We start from the raw sequence: 16538 nt of genomic DNA, 5'->3' as shown, positions 1-16538 counted from the left end.
GTGGATAAAAGAAGAGAGCTACTTTTTTCGCTTGTCAAACTGGCAAGACAAATTACTGGAACTCTATAAAAATCAGCCAAGTTTTATCTTTCCTGAGAGCAGAAGAAATGAAGTGATATCGTTTGTAAGATCAGGGCTCATTGACCTCTCAATCTCTCGCACTAGTTTTAACTGGGGAATAAAAGTACCAGGTAATGACAAACACGTAATCTATGTCTGGATAGATGCATTAACCAATTATCTTACATCAATAGGTTTCCCTAGTACTGAAGGTGAGGAATATAAGAGGTTTTGGGCAGAACCAGAAACACAGATTCCAGTGTCAAGCACTGGAATGACACCAAACCAAGGGAAAACGCAGATTCCAGTGTCAAGCACTGGAATGACGCCGAACCTAGCTGACAACTCTTTCAACGTTCATGTAATCGGTAAAGACATATTGCGCTTTCATGCTGTATATTGGCCAGCGATTCTCCTTGCAGCAGACCTGCCACTGCCAAAACAAATTGCAGTTCATGGTTGGTGGTTGAACGAGGGAGAGAAAATATCCAAGTCCCTTGGTAATGTCATAGATCCAATTGGCCTCGCTCAAGAGTTTGGTGTTGATCAGCTACGCTATTTTCTCCTCAGGGAAGCAAGCTTCGGCCAAGATGGCAACTTTAGTAAGAAAAATATGATCAGCCGGATAAATTCAGAACTGGCAAACAACATAGGCAATTTAGTGCAAAGAACAATTTCATTTTTACACAAGCAATGTTCTGGAATTGTACCAACAATCGATCAAATCCTACTTAAAGGTGAAGAAAGTCTTCCAGGTTGCAAAGCTATACTCGATCAAGTGATGAATCACCTATCAAAGTATGAATTTAACCATATCATACTTCTAATCATCAACATCTCTTCTGAAGCAAATGCCTACATAGACAAAAGTGCACCCTGGACACTAAGCAAAACTGACAGAGAGCGCGTGAATTTAGTAATTTACAAGTTACTGGAATATATCAGGATAATAGGCATTTTATTGCAGCCAATCGTTCCCAAGTCAGCAGAGATGATACTAAATCAACTGCAAATTCCGAAAGAACAACGAGATTTAAAATCTCTGTGCAACGCATGCGTAAGCTTAGGCATTACGCTGCCTAAACCTACGCCGGTTTTTTTGAGGGTTGATGCTAAAGAGGAGAAATAGTGTAAAAACTATTTCTCCTGGATGGGATTATCTTTAGTTAACAACGGTGCGCACCGCTGTCTACATATTCAAGTTAGGTGGCAAGTGCCTTAGTTACTTTAGCACAATATGGTTTAGTAACATCAGCACCTATCACTACTACTTCAGTAATTGCCGACTTAACCTTTCCTAGGCTCCATGCAAACCGGCCTTGACCATTTTCTTCTTTAGTTGGCTGACTTTCTGGGCTAGAAATCTCAGTACCTTTTTCATCACCAGATTCTGCATCATAAAATACATCCTGATCCTCAGAAAGACTCATTAAATAACTTTTAGCAGCATCAACATTTAAATGATCAGGTTGCTTAGGAACGTTATCAATATTCATCTGATTTTCCTGGCTAGGAGTCTCAGTTTTTAAATTTTCTTGTGTAGCCACATTCTTTTTTTCATCAGTTTGCTCTCTTAAAAATTGCCTTACCATCTTCTGTTTTTCTCTGAACAAAAAATCAAATAATATTGGAGAAAGCTCTAGCTTTGCCCCCTCTGGAATAACAATACCATTACCTTGAGATTCACTTGAAAGTTGACTAGCACCACTTGCTTGATCTGCCTTATTACCAAACATCAAGTTTTTAACACTATTCCAGTATGGTGAAAATTTTTCTGAGACCCATGAAAATTCTATTTTAGTTGATGGCATAGTATCATAAACATTTTTTAATTTATTTCCAACACTACTAATTGTCCCTTTTGCTGACTCAATTGATGTATCACAAGTGTTTTTCAAGCTGCTTCCAAAGCTATTAAGTGCACTTTTTACTGGTTCAAATGACGTACCATAAACATCTTTTAAGCCATCTTTAACAATACGAGTTACACGACCACTAATAAATGCTTCTTTTGTAGAAGTAAATGCTTTTTCAGATGCTGTTTTGATATCCTTTGCAAACTCAGCTGATGGCATAGTATCATAAATATTTTTTAATTTATTTCCAACACTATTAAATTTCCCTTTTGCTTGTGAAATAATGGCTTGCTCTTGAGTTTATACTTCGAAATCTCTCTTAGTAAGCTGCTGGTTTACGCTACCAATTTCTACCGCATCACCTGGCTGAGAAGCATTAATCCTTCTGGTTGCAGCCAACTCATTTTTCATTCTAAAAATCTCCCGATCTTTCTCAGAAATAGTTTTATCTTTATCTTCTATCTCTTTTGCTTGATTAGCCAGTTGAGTATTTTTTTCGGATATTTCTTTTACTTTCTCAGAAATTATTTTACCTTTAGCTTCTACTTTACTTTTTTCATCAGAAAGCTGAGCTTCCTTCTCAGAAATAGTTTTGTTCTTACTAACTGCTGCATACGAAAGTGCAATAGCTACAGCAGAAAATACAGCACCACCAATAATAAATGGAAGGCCAACACTTAATGCTGCAACTGGAGCTAAGAAACCAATATAAGGAGCTGCAGCAAACACTCCAGATGCTAATAAAGTGAAAGTAGCCAGAGTTCCAGCTATATAATAGGGTACATTGTTTTTATTCATCATCTCACGTATTATAAAATATAATACCATTATAAAAGGATTTTTAAGAAGTTGTCAAGCTATCTTTACATAAAAAAAATAATCAATGAACTTGGGAACAAGAAGATTGCTGCCAAGCTATGAACTATGCCTTTCCGTGTAATCTTTGAATGCACCTCTGTTAGAGTCAAAATATAGCTTCACACTGCCAATTGGTCCATTTCTCTGCTTTGCAATAATGAGCTCTGCAATGTTTCTAATTTTTTCCATTTTCTCTTGCCATTCCCGATGTTTATTGTTTCCTTCATTTGGCTGTTTTCTTAGTTCATAATACTCTTCTCTATAGAGAAACATTACTATATCTGCGTCTTGCTCTATGCTCCCTGAATCACGTAAATCAGAAAGTTGTGGTTTTTTATCATCCCTCTGCTCAACAGAACGAGAGAGCTGAGATAGTGCAACAATGGGAATATTTAGCTCCTTTGCAATTGCTTTCAAACCCTGCGTCACTTCCGAGATTTCTTGCACTCTATTTTCATTACTCCTTTTTGTTGTTCCTCTGATTAGCTGCAAATAATCAATGAATACCACTTCTACATTATATAATTGATACAGCAAGCGTATTCTGGTGCGAAGGGCACTAATTGATAGCGCAGGGGTGTCATCTATGATGAAAGGCAGTTCAGATAATTCTGTACTAGTATTGATAAATTCATGCAATTCAAAATCACTAATTCTCCCGGTTAATGCCTTATAATAACTAATCCCTGAATCTATAGTGATCAGCCTTGCAGTTAATTGCTCTGCTGACATTTCAAGCGAGAAAAACGCTACATAGTGTTGCTTATCTGCTCTTTTTTGCAACATCTTACAAGCATTAAGTGCGATGTTTAGCGCCAATGCTGTTTTACCCATAGAAGGCCTTGCAGCTAAAATTAATAAATCAGATTTTTGTAGACCACCAAGAAGCTGATTTAGATCTTGAAGTCCGGTTGTAACGCCTAGCGCTTCTGGATTATTTTTCAGTGTGCTGATCTTCTCAACTACATCTTTAATTGAACTTGCAAGTTTTATATATGTTTTCTCACCTTGTTTTTTTACTGCCAAATTGAACAATTTTGTCATTGCTTGTTCAATTTGCGCCTGTGCAGGATTTTCAATATCTTAGTTGTAGCTATCACCAACTATTTCTTGCCCGAGCTTGATTAAACATCTCCTTAAGTAAGTATCACGGATTATTCTAGTCAAACTATAAATATCAAGTGCAATACTTGCCTTTGCTGCAAGCTTTGCTAAGTACTCTACCCCACCACATTCGGTAAACGCTTGGTCGTTCTCAAAAAACATTTTGAGGCTCAGTTCATTGGCAACTATGCCATGTTTTCTGGTTTTAGATATTTGCGTAAAAATACTTTGATGCAGTGGATCATAGAAATTTTCTGCTGTAATTGTGTCTTCAACCGCATCACAGATTCTATTATCACGAATCATTGCACCAATAAGCATCTGTTCAGCTTCTAAATTATGCGGTAATTTACATATTTCTTTGTCTACACCTCTTGAATCAAGGAGATCAGCTAATTTATTCATTCTGCATTTAAGAGTAACTATCGATTATTGTAGAATATTTAGTTTTGATTTGAAAGACATATAAAATTTGACTAATTCCGTGTTGCCTATAGCATTAAAACTTAATGCCCCTGTGGTGGAATGGTAGACACGGCAGACTCAAAATCTGTTGCTTGCAAAAGCATGCTGGTTCAAGTCCGGCCAGGGGCACGTTAAATATTGGAAAGTATATATATGTTACATAAATTTTTTAATCGTTTATTTTCTATTTTTTCTTCTATAAATGTTATTCAAAAGGTAAAGAAAGATGAAAATGGGATATGTTATGTAACGGGCCTCAGGCGCTATATATCAGTATTGCTTGATTTGATTATTATCGTTTTGTTCTTGCAGTTTTGCAGCCAAGCCTTAAATCAGCTCTTTATGAACTCAGAGGATAGCAAAATATTAAGTCAAATTGCTGCAAAATCCCCAATGCAAGCACCACTGTCTGCGGAAGAAAAGACAACGCAGAGTAGACTTATAAAATTACTAATCCTAAATCAAATAGTCCAGTTTATTATGCTCTTTTGCTATGTTACATATATGTGGGTAAAGTTTGCTACTACACCTGGAAAACTATTATTTGGGCTCAGAGTTGTGGATGCACAAACCTTCAGAAAAATGACTTTAAGGCAAGCAACTAAGAGATTTTTTTCCTTTATATTGTCAGTTGCACCATTATTCTTGGGCTTGTTATGGTCAAATTTCAACAAACGCTGTCAAACTTGGCACGATAAGATCGCAGGCACAGTGGTTGTCACGAGTAAAAGCCTTAGAAGGCAGAGCTAAAAACTACTTGACACCCTTCGCCAGCCCCTTTATCATGATACTGAAGGTGTTCATTTATCTTCAATCTGTGCAGATTAAACAGCAAGAAAACAACGTAGTTGGCGTCTTATTTTTAATTTTTTGCACTATGTGCACCTTATGTCTTCACAACATTTCTGGGTTTTTACCTATATAAGCTGAAACGCGCTTATAAGTCATTTAAGACAGTATAGTACGCCAATTTGCAGGATTAGAGAGTGACAACTAGCTAACGCGGGGTTTCTTTTGCCTTTTTTTCTGCTTAGTAAATTTCTTAAACATTTAAACTAAGGTGAGTTGCGTTTAAAAGCAGCTAAATTGCAGTGTTTAAGATTTAAAAAACGCCAAATACTGAAAATAGACAATGACTAGGGCTTCTTTTGCCTTTTTTTTCATTTGGTAAATTTCTTAATGTTTGTAGCTAAACGACAACCGTCATCCCTGTAAAGATCAAGTATCCCGCTACTTGTTAGCGGGACCTAGAGATACCGCGAATGAATCGCGGTATGACGGTTCACGGTGGCATGACGGTTAAGTAATTCGTCATCCCGCTACTTGTTAGCGGGATCTCTTGTTAGCGGATGAGATACCGCGAATGAATCGCGGTATGACGGTCTGCGGCGGTATGATGGTCTGCGGCGGTATGACGTAGAGCTCGCGTCAGCTACTTTCATGACACCATTTGCTGTCTTTAAAAATGAATGTTCTTACAATTGTGCGTCATGCGCTTTATTAAATATTTTACTTAAAAATCTAATTTCTTATTATACAAGAGATAAGCAATTCATTGATGATGAAAAATTACAAAAAGGGGCATAGAAAGCGCCTAAGGGAGAAAATTATTTTAGATAATGGACAATCATTACTTGATTATGAGGTTTTAGAGCACATTTTATATTCAGCATACAGTAGAATTGATGTAAAGCCGATAGCAAAGAGTTTGATAGAAAATTTTGGCAGTTTGAATAAAGTTTTTAATGCTGACCTGGAAGCGCTGCAAAACGTTGATGGTGTCAGCAATGCAGCGATATCTGCCATCTTTTGTGTAAAACAAGCCTTTGTTCGTTCTGCAAGAGAAGAAATAAAAGACCTGCCTATAATCGATAACTGGGAAAAATTGCTTGATTATTTAAGAATAAGTATAGGAAGCCTCAATAAGGAAAATTTTCGCGTCATCTATATGAATAAAAAGTATCGTCTAATAGCGGAAGACCTGCAAAATATTGGTACAGTAGATCAAACTCCTCTTTATGTCAGAGAGATCATCAAGCGCGCACTTTTGATTGGTTCAACATCCATTGTAATATCTCACAATCATCCAAGCAGAGATACACAACCTTCAAATAGCGATATATCTCTCACTAGACAACTAGCAGAAGCTTGCCAAAGTATAGGAATAGAATTAATAGATCACATTATTATTACATTCAGTAGCTATTTTAGTTTCAAGGAAAATAGGTTGTTGTGAAAGCCTTTATAGCTACAGTAACTTAGATTTACCGACAATCGTCATTCCGCTACGTGTTAGCGGCTAAGAGATACCGTGAATGAATTGCGGTATGACGTAGATTGCTGTCATCTCGCTGCTTGTTAGCGGCTGAGATACCGCCGCGGTATAGTAACTCGTCATCCCGCTACGTGTTAGCGGCGCGGTGGTATGACGGTAAGATTTATTGTGGCATGATGGTGTAGTATAATGTTGATAAACCTCAGTTACTTTAGCTATAAACGATTAAGATGAAGTTATCATATATCTATATACTTACAAATAAAGCTAATAGCACATTATATATTGGTGTAACTGCAAATTTGATCAAGAGGATTTGGGAACACAAAAACAAAATTGTTTCAGGTTTTACATCAAGATATAATGTAAATAAACTTGTATATTTTGAAGAGTTTGAAGATATAAGTTTAGCTATTGCAAGAGAAAGGCGCCTGAAAGAATGGCCAAGGCAGTGGAAAATTAATTTGATCAATCAAAAGAATCCTAGCTGGGTTGACTTATATTACTTAGCTTTAAGATAGCTATGCTGAGATCCCGCTAACACGTAGCGGGATGACGAGAAAGGAGTGGCGGGATGACGGTTCGTGGTGGTATGACGTAGTAGCTATTTCTTGCAATCAAGTTTCATCAAAAGTCAGATTGCAGAGTTAAATCTTCCACCCAAATGACCATGAACTCTACCTGCTTGTTTGGATATATTTCTTGTACTAAGGTTTTATAGGTCAGCATTTGCTTTTTTATTTCATTTAATAAGGAAACAGAAACGTTACGGTGTGATTTGTAGTCAATTATGATTGCTTTATCTTGCGTTATGCATAGCCTATCTAGTCGTACTAATACTGGTTCGCCATCGATTATTCCACTCAGTGTAATCTCTGACTTGCCTTCTAAGTCAAACAAATAGCCATATTTTTCATTAAAGGCCAATATTTTACTATAAATTTCATCCTTATCTTCACTGATGTTGATGTTATCAAGGTATTTTCTGACCCAATTTTTTCTCCTTTCTTTTTCTATCTTGGGCATATACTGTAATATGCTGTGAATAATCAGGCCTCTTGCATAACCATCTGTCATCCAAGTAGCTGACACTGGGATCCATTCTGCTCCTTCTTTTTCACTGGATTCCAGCGTCACGCGCTGGGATGACACCGAAGAGTGGGCTAAAGCTGGTGGAAGGGAAATGACCGGAACGTCAAAGTAATCACGTTTTTTATAAATGTAAGGGTAGTTTGCATTCACGCATAATACTTCAACTTTTTCTTTAAATATTGGCCGTAAACCCCTTTGTTTCTTTTCATATGGTTCTCCATACTTAGTGATTAGATCATACCAAGAGCCCTTTTGCACTGGCTCTTTACTTAAGATGTATAACTCATCTTCAGCACGCGTGAGTGCTACGTATAATAAACGCAAATATTCATTATAATCCTCTAGTTTTTTCTCTCTTTTTACTTGATCGCAATAAGCGTTGTTGTTTTTTCCACACCAAAATGGTGCTTCCGTTCCATCAAAGATAATGCTTTCACTGTTTCTTGGCACTGTGTTTGTATCAACCAAAAATACTATGGGAGCTTGCAGACCTTTTGATTTGTGAATTGTCATTATTCGCACAGCATTGCGTTCTGATTGCATATCATTCTTAATCTCCGGATTATTCTCCTTGATCCATTGAACAAACGCTTGAAGAGATGGGTTTTCAAATTGCAACACGAGGTTCATAAATTCGTCTAGAACCTCGAAGCACTCAAGACCTAGCCTTGCAGCAAATTTCTTCTTACCTGTGCGCAGTATATGCGTGAATAATGCGAGAGGGGATTCTGTGCGAGATAAGTTAATGAGATAGTTTAATTCACTATAGATAACCACAGAATAATCCTGAATTCTTTCCCATAGTGAATGCTCTTTACGGTCGTATGCAATGTTAAATAAATCATCCTCGGTGAAATTAAATAGCGGTGATTTTAAAGCATTTGCAAGAGCTAAATCATTTGCCTGGAGGAGTAAAAATTCGGCCAAAGCTATTAAGTCCTGCACGGCTATATAGTCCATAATTCTAAAATAATCTCGGCCTACAACTGGCACATTTGCTTTTTTAAGTTCGCTTATTATGTAATCAACTAACACGTTTCGTTGTCGCACCAAAATCATAATGTCTCTTGGCTCTATATGGCGATCTTTAGCGACTAAAATCCGCCCTTCGTTTAACCAATTGTGAATTCTGTTAGCTATTGTTTGAGCAAGTAATCGATCTGCTATTGTATAACCTTCCTTGCATGTCAGAGGAATTTGTAAAGCTCGCTGTTCTTTCTCTTTGCGCCTTGGTAACGCTGGCCAAATTTCAATATATCCTTGGTCATTTTCTCTATGTGGAACATGTTTTATTTCATTATCATTAAAAGATATTTCTGCGCGGAAGTTATTAAATATTCTATCTACAAGCATCAAAACTTCTGGAGTTGAGCGAAATGACTTTTCAAGTTGGCATGATATCCAATCTCTACCACCAGTTTTCGTATGAAAGTATTGTTGCATATAGTTGAATAGATGGGGATTTGCTCCTTGAAATCTGTATATGGATTGTTTTACGTCACCAACTACAAATAAGGTTCGCTTTTCATCATTACCGGCAAAAAATTCATCGCAGAGATTTGTTATAATTTTCCACTGGCTGATGCTATTGTCTTGTGCCTCGTCAACAAGGATGTGATCTATTTTTTGATCTAAGTTAAACAATACCCAATCTTTATGATCTGGGTCGCTGAGAAGATTTGTTGCTAAGTCAATTATATCATTGTAGTCAAGCAGTGCATTTTTTGATTTTTCACTATTATATAAATCAACATATACTTTAAATACACCAAGTAAGCTACTGGTTCTCTTGAATATTTGATAAGAGTTCATGTCTCTTATATGGGTAAATACTACATTCTGAACGCTCTCTATTATTTGCTCTGCATCTTTGAATTTCTCCAAAATACTTTTTGTTGCAATGGATGATATGCTCTTTTTTTCGTGCGATTCTGATTTTAGAAATACCTTGGCTAGGTTTTCTATTTTGGTGTCATTCCACTTTATTCCGGTGTCATCCGAGTAGCTGACACTGGTTCTTTTTTTCTGGATTCCAGTGTCAAGCACTGGAATGACAGTAGAATAAAGTATTGCACTATAACTCTGATCTCTTTTACTGCCTTCACTTAATATCTCGGCTAGTCTTTCCACGTGCTCGATTGTTTCACTCTGTAAGTCATGAATTTCATCTGGGGCGCTCAATTTATCTTTGATATATTTCGAATCATTTGCTGATATCGATCTTTTTATACATAAAGTATAAAGCAAATCGCGTAGTTTATTTTCATCAATTTCAGTTGCAATAAGGTTGATATCATCCTGCACAGTTTCGTTATGAAGCACTTTATTGAATATGATGGAATGTAATTCTTTGCATTCGCTCAGCGTGCAATTTGGAGCAATGCCAGCTTCTATAGGAAAGCTGGAGATTAATTTGTAACAGAAAGCGTGTATGGTTTGTATAGTTAGACCAAGATTTTCCAGTTCAGAGAAAAGCCTTCTTGCTCTTGTTAAATAATCTTTATTTTTTCTGGATCCCAGTGTCACGCACTGGGATGACAAGTAGGGGTGCTGAGATCCCAGTGTCACGCACTGGGATGACATTGGAAAGAAATCTAGTTGTTCTAGATCTGCTGCCAACACACTATCTGAACATATTGCCCACTTACTGAGTATGCTGTGAATGCGATTCTCCATTTCGTTTGCTGCAGCATTGGTGAATGTTAAGCAAAGAATATTTCTTTTGTTTTCTAATAAAAGTCTCAATACTCTGTCTATTAAGATTTTTGTTTTGCCTGTACCAGCGGACGCATTTACCCACACAGAGAAATTAGGATTTATGGCATTTGATCTCATCAGAAGTGCGAGAACCTTATAAAAGTTGACTAGAATAGCATTATACATATAATGTAAAAATAGTGTTAGTGAAGATATATAATGAAAAGTTTTTGTGTAAAGGCGCCTGCAAAAATCAATCTTTTTTTGCATGTTGTAGACAAAAAAGAAACAGGGTATCACTTGATTGAAGGTTTATTTGTCTTTGCTAATCTCTCTAATTTTTTGGAAATAAAAGTAGGTGAGAAGGATTCTAGATACGATAACTCTACAGTTGAATTTATAAACTCCGAGTCTAAAATAAATAACCAATATAACACTGTAATGAAAGCGGTTAATCTGCTGCTTAGGCATGCTCCTGTACGCACTAAAGTCACTGTAAAGGTTGTAAAAAACATACCAATTGCTGCAGGACTTGGTAGCGGATCCTCAGATGCTGGAGCTGTGGTACGTACGCTAGGGAAGCTGTGGGAGATTGATAGGACGATTTTAAATGAAATAGCCTTAAACGTTGGTGCTGATGTTCCCGCAAGCGTAGATAGCAAGCCAGTTTTTGTTAGAGGTATTGGCGAAGAATTATGCCACATTAAAAAATTCTCTTTACCTACAAATGTGGTGCTTGTGAAACCGAAAAAAAGGTTTTTGAGTACACCAGAGGTATTTTCCAAACATGAAGGAAAATTTTCTGAGCCAATTAAATGGAGCGATGACGCTGAAAAGGATTTGTTGAAGCTTCTTAAAGAGACGAGAAACGATCTTCAAGAAATAGCAATAATAGCTTTGTACCTGAAATTAAGGATGTGATATCAACACTTGAGTCACAAGAAGGCTCTATACTTTCTCGCATGTCAGGCAGTGGTGTATCATGTTTTGGAATATTCGATAGTGAGGAAAATGCAAAAGCTGCTGCAGTTAATATCGGAAAAAAGCAACCAGAATGGTGGGTATGTGACACTCAATTAATAGTTTGACTTATGGATGTAACTCCCTTAATTTCCGAGAATAAAAATCTTATAAATGGTTACAGGGAAGGAAAATTTTTGGTGAATAATAGAGAATATTGCGGCTCAATTATAATTTTTCCTGAAAAGGTGATTAAATTGAAAGAAAGTGATATAAATAGCAAGGAACATTTTAAATCTTTTTTAACAGAGGAAATAGAAATTTTGATAATAGGTACTGGTAAAACACGCAATATACTAAGTTCTTCAGTGAAGTCCTATCTTATGGAACAAAAAGGTTTAAATTTTGAATTTATGACAACAGGTTCTGCATGCAGAACCCATAACGTTTTAATATCCGAAGATAGATTTGTTGTCAGTTATCTAATAGCCATATAGCATGCTTACCCAGGACTTTTTCATCAATAGTCTAGTTGCAGTAGTTGTAATTAGCCTAGTAACAGGCGCTTTAGGATCGTTTATGATATGGCAAAGGTTATCTTATCTTGGTGATAGTTTGTCCCATTCTTCGTTGCTTGGTGTTGCACTTGCTTTAATCTTTAAGATTAGCCCATCGCTTAGCATAATGCTCATTGCAATTACATTTGCTATACTACTTTCTCTTAATTTTAACAGATTATATTCTGCTGATACGATATTGAACATTGTTACCAATGTAGTTTTATCATCGAGTTTAATACTTATGTCTTTTCTTCCATCTGGCAATAATAGTATTATTAGCTCACTGTTTGGTGATATATTAACGCTCGATCAAAGTGATATAGTATTGATTTTTTTAACCTCTGCAGTAGTTACTTTGATATTAATATTTAGATGGCGTTATTGGTTAATGATTTCAATTAATCAAGATTTAGCAGTAGTTGAAAAAATTAATGTTACCTTTGTTAGACTAGAATTTTTAATCACTCTTGCTATATTTATAGCAATTGCTGCCCAACTAATAGGAATATTACTCATTGCTGCATTTTTGCTAATACCAGCAGCATCTGCAAGGCTCATTTCGAAAACTCCAATGCAGATGATTATTGTTGCAACAGTTTTTTCTGTGATCTCTGGGATATCAGGTCTCATGTTATCTGCAAGTTTTGATTTGTTAACTGGACCTGCAATTATACTTGTTGCAGCGGTATATTTAATTATCGCTTATTTTATAAGGCTAGTATTAAGCAGGTTGGCTTAATTTTGATCTCGAATGTTAATAATTTTGTAATATACTCATTATAAAACATCACTATCTTAGCACAAAATAGTTTTTGCTATACTATTATTTATATGCTAATGATAAGTTGTTAATTTTATGGAGTAAGCAATATGAGCGAAGAAGGATTTTTTTCCAAATATATATCTCAACCTGTGAAAAAATTTTATAATTATATTACAGGAAAAACAGAAGAGTCGGATAATGTGCAGAGTACGGCAGATGATATTGTACAAGAAAGCTCAGAGTCTTTGGACACTCATGTACAATCAAATGAGAATGATATCATATAGGTGGCATGAGGGTTACACCATCCAAAGTTAAAAGATTCCTAGAGAAACCTGACGCTTTAAGTGGTGTGTTAATTCATGGAAGTGATAACAGTAGGGTTGATTTTTATGTACAAGAAATAATTGCTAATTTGGGTGAGTATTCAGTTCAGGTGATGGATTTTGCAATAGTGAATAAGTTACCCAGTTTACTGTTTTCTGAATTGGCAAACGTTTCGATGTTTACCAGCAAAAAATTAATTAAGCTGATAAATGTGAGTGGAGGTATATCCAAAGAGTTAAAAAACGTATTGGATTATAACGTAAGTGGTCACTATGTAATGATGGTAGCAAGTGATCTTCCATATAATTCTGCGACTAAAAGTTATATGGAGAGTTCAAAAATTTTTGGTGTGATTGCTTGCTATAAGGACAGCAACAGCAATCTTTATGACATTATATCAAGTTACTTAAAACAAAATGATATAAAATGCACAAATGAGATAATCTACCATTTGCAATCTTACTTTAATCATAGCAAGCTGCCTATATGTTCAGAACTTGAGAAGTTAGTTTTATACTTAGGGGAGAGAAAAGACCTAAAACTTACTGATATAGAATTATGCTTTTCAACTTCCGGCAACGACTATGCTACACTTGATGATTTATGTTCTGCCATAGCAAGTAAAGATATGTTGCGCTTCATTAGAATTTCTGATGCATTGATATCGCAAGAAAATTTTTCACCGATAGCGCTAATTCGCATTATATCAAATTATTTCCTACGCCTTGAAAACGTTTTGCTGTCAGTGCAAGGTGGAATGAGTGAGCAGGCTGCGATTGATCAGCTAAGCCCTCCATTGTTTTTTAAACAATTGCAGAGTTTTAAATCTCATTTGAAAAGTTTGCAACTTTCAGAACTTAAGAAGATCTTGGAAAAATTGATAAGCTTAGAAGTTACCTGTAAAAAAACTGATTTAGATCATAAAATGATTTTTCAACATGCACTGACGGGTAGCTGACTACTCGGATCCAGCCTTTCTTATAATTTCATCAAAATGTTGTATTTTAACATAAAATAGCTGCTTTTATGCCTACCAAAATTCATTCTTTAGTGTGTGTCTCACAAGTATTCTTTGCTAATAGGATATTTTCGAATATAATTGAATATAATTAGATAAAAATACAGATATGTTTGACATTTCAAAAATTGTAATAACACCTGAAATGTTAAAATTAGTTGCTGAAATTGATGAATTTAAAGGAGCATGGCAATTGTTTGGTAATTTAGCTCCAGAACGTTTACAAATGCTCAAGAAAATTGCAACAATTGAAAGTATTGGTTCTTCTACTCGTATTGAAGGGGCAAGATTATCAGACCGTGAAGTTGAGCAATTACTATCCAAACTTGATACACGCTCATTTCGTTCTCTAGATGAACGAGAAATAGCCGGATATGCGTATGTGTGTGAAGAAGTATTTCAAAACTTTAACAAGATGCCATTTACAGAAAACACTATAAAACAGTTTCACATCTGGCTTTTACAATTTTCATATAAAGATCAAAGGCACATGGGAGAATATAAAAAATCTCCCAATCATGTTGAGGCGTTTTATGAATCTGGAAAAAGCTTGGGCATAGTTTTTGAAACAGCCTCTCCGCTTGAGACAGCGACACAAATGCAAGAACTTATTTATTGGACTAGCCAACAATTAGAAGTAAAATCGTTACATCCTCTATTAATTATTGGCATTTTTATAGTTACTTTTTTAGCTATTCATCCCTTCCAGGATGGAAATGGCAGATTATCACGCATTCTCACAACTTTCTTGTTACTAAAGTTAGGGTATATCTATGTACCTTACAGTTCCCTTGAAAGTAATAAGGAGAGTTACTACTTAGCTTTGCGTCGTACTCAACAATCCTTGAAGACGAGCAGCAATGATTTTAATCCATGGCTTATGTTCTTTTTAAGGTCACTACAAAAGCAAAAATTTTATCTTGAACAAAAGGTGTCACATGAAAAAGTGTTAAATCTCTATTTACCACCACTTTCTGCTAAAGTATTAGCACTACTCAGCAAACATGGACGTCTTACAATTAAGGATTTGGAAAATATTACTAAAGCAAACTGCAATACCTTAAAGAAGCACGTATCTAATCTCGTAAAGAGTAATCACATCACTCAGTATGGAAAAGGCAAAGCAACCTGGTATGTAATATAGAGCTCAATAGGATATGTATTCATTTTGAATTGTTAAATTATTCAGCTATAGAATATAGATCACAGCTGTACAAACATTGTAGTTTGAGCCCACTAGATCCCAGTGCCCTATTCTTGTCATCCCAGTGCCTTCTCCTGTCATCCCAGTGCCCAGACACTGGGATCCAGAAAAGTTTGCTTGTAAGCAAGCAAACTAGCATAGAAAGTGGTTACAACGTTTTCGATGAGATTGCAGAAAGGCTAGATTCCAGACTGGAATGACATCGTTCACTATGTACCATATTGCAATAGTTGTGGTCAAGGCACTGGGATCTGAAATTGCAGTGTTCGTACAGCTATAGAATATAGATCAGAAGTGACAGAGCTTAAAAAAAGGCCTAACATTCTTAATAAACGTAAAAAGCTTTATGAAAATCAGAGTTGGAGTAATAGGCTGCTTAGGCAGAATGGGCAAAAAAATACTCAATGAATTAATTACAAATACCAAAGTGGAAATAGCAGGTGCTGTTGCCCGTTCAGGCAGTAAGTACATAGATTCAGATATTGGACCAATTATAGCCAATCTAGGAATTAAGGTTACAAGTTCTATCAGTGACGTATTTGAGTCATCTGACGTTGTAATAGATTTTACAACTAAAGAATGTATGTTAGACTGCCTTAAAGCAGCTGTAAAATTTAAAACACCGCTGGTTAGTGGCACAACTGGAATAGAAGGTGTCGATTTGAAAGAATATGCTGCTGAAGTTCCAATATTATGGTCAGCAAATATGAGTGTTGGGGTTAATGTGTTGCTGAAATTGGTAAAAAAAGCTGCTGAGCTTTTAGGTAATGAATATGACGTTGAGATTTGGGAAATGCATCATAACTTAAAAAAGGATTCACCATCTGGAACAGCTATAGAACTTGGCAAAACAATTGCTAACGCTTCAAAAGTGGATTTTCAGTCCAATCAATATTTACATAGTGGTTCAAACATAAGGAAAAAGGGGGGAATAGGTTTTGCAGTATCTCGTGGAGGTGGAGTAATAGGAGATCACAGCGTGATGTTTGTTAATTCTGATGAACGGATAGAACTAAACCACAAAGCAATTGATCGCACAACATTTGCTAGAGGAGCTGTTCAAGCAGCAGTATGGCTATACGAAAATAAAAGAGAAATTCCGGGGCTCTATTCAATGCAGGATGTGATATGAGCAATACACGTGCCTCTGTTAAAGATTTAAATCTCTGGTATGGCTCTAAGCAAGTTTTATTCGATATAAATTTGAATATTTATAAAAGAAAAGTTACTACTTTTATCGGACCATCCGGGTGCGGTAAATCAACATTTTTGCGTTGTTTTAATCGTATGAATGACTAT

General features: G+C 36.0%; 1 non-coding gene across 1 annotated transcript; it reads left to right on the top strand.

The window, feature by feature from the left end:
- Positions 1-4389: 4389 nt before the first annotated feature.
- Trnal-caa lies at positions 4390-4472 on the top strand. The gene has a single exon. It is a non-coding gene; the product is annotated as a tRNA-Leu (tRNA).
- Positions 4473-16538: the final 12066 nt, after the last annotated feature.

The sequence above is a fragment of the Drosophila ananassae genome (assembly GCF_017639315.1).
Source record: "Drosophila ananassae strain 14024-0371.13 chromosome 4 unlocalized genomic scaffold, ASM1763931v2 tig00000240, whole genome shotgun sequence".
NCBI lineage: Eukaryota > Metazoa > Arthropoda > Insecta > Diptera > Drosophilidae > Drosophila > Drosophila ananassae.
Note: the sequence above shows the minus strand (reverse complement) of the source record. Positions and strands in the feature narration are given on the sequence as shown.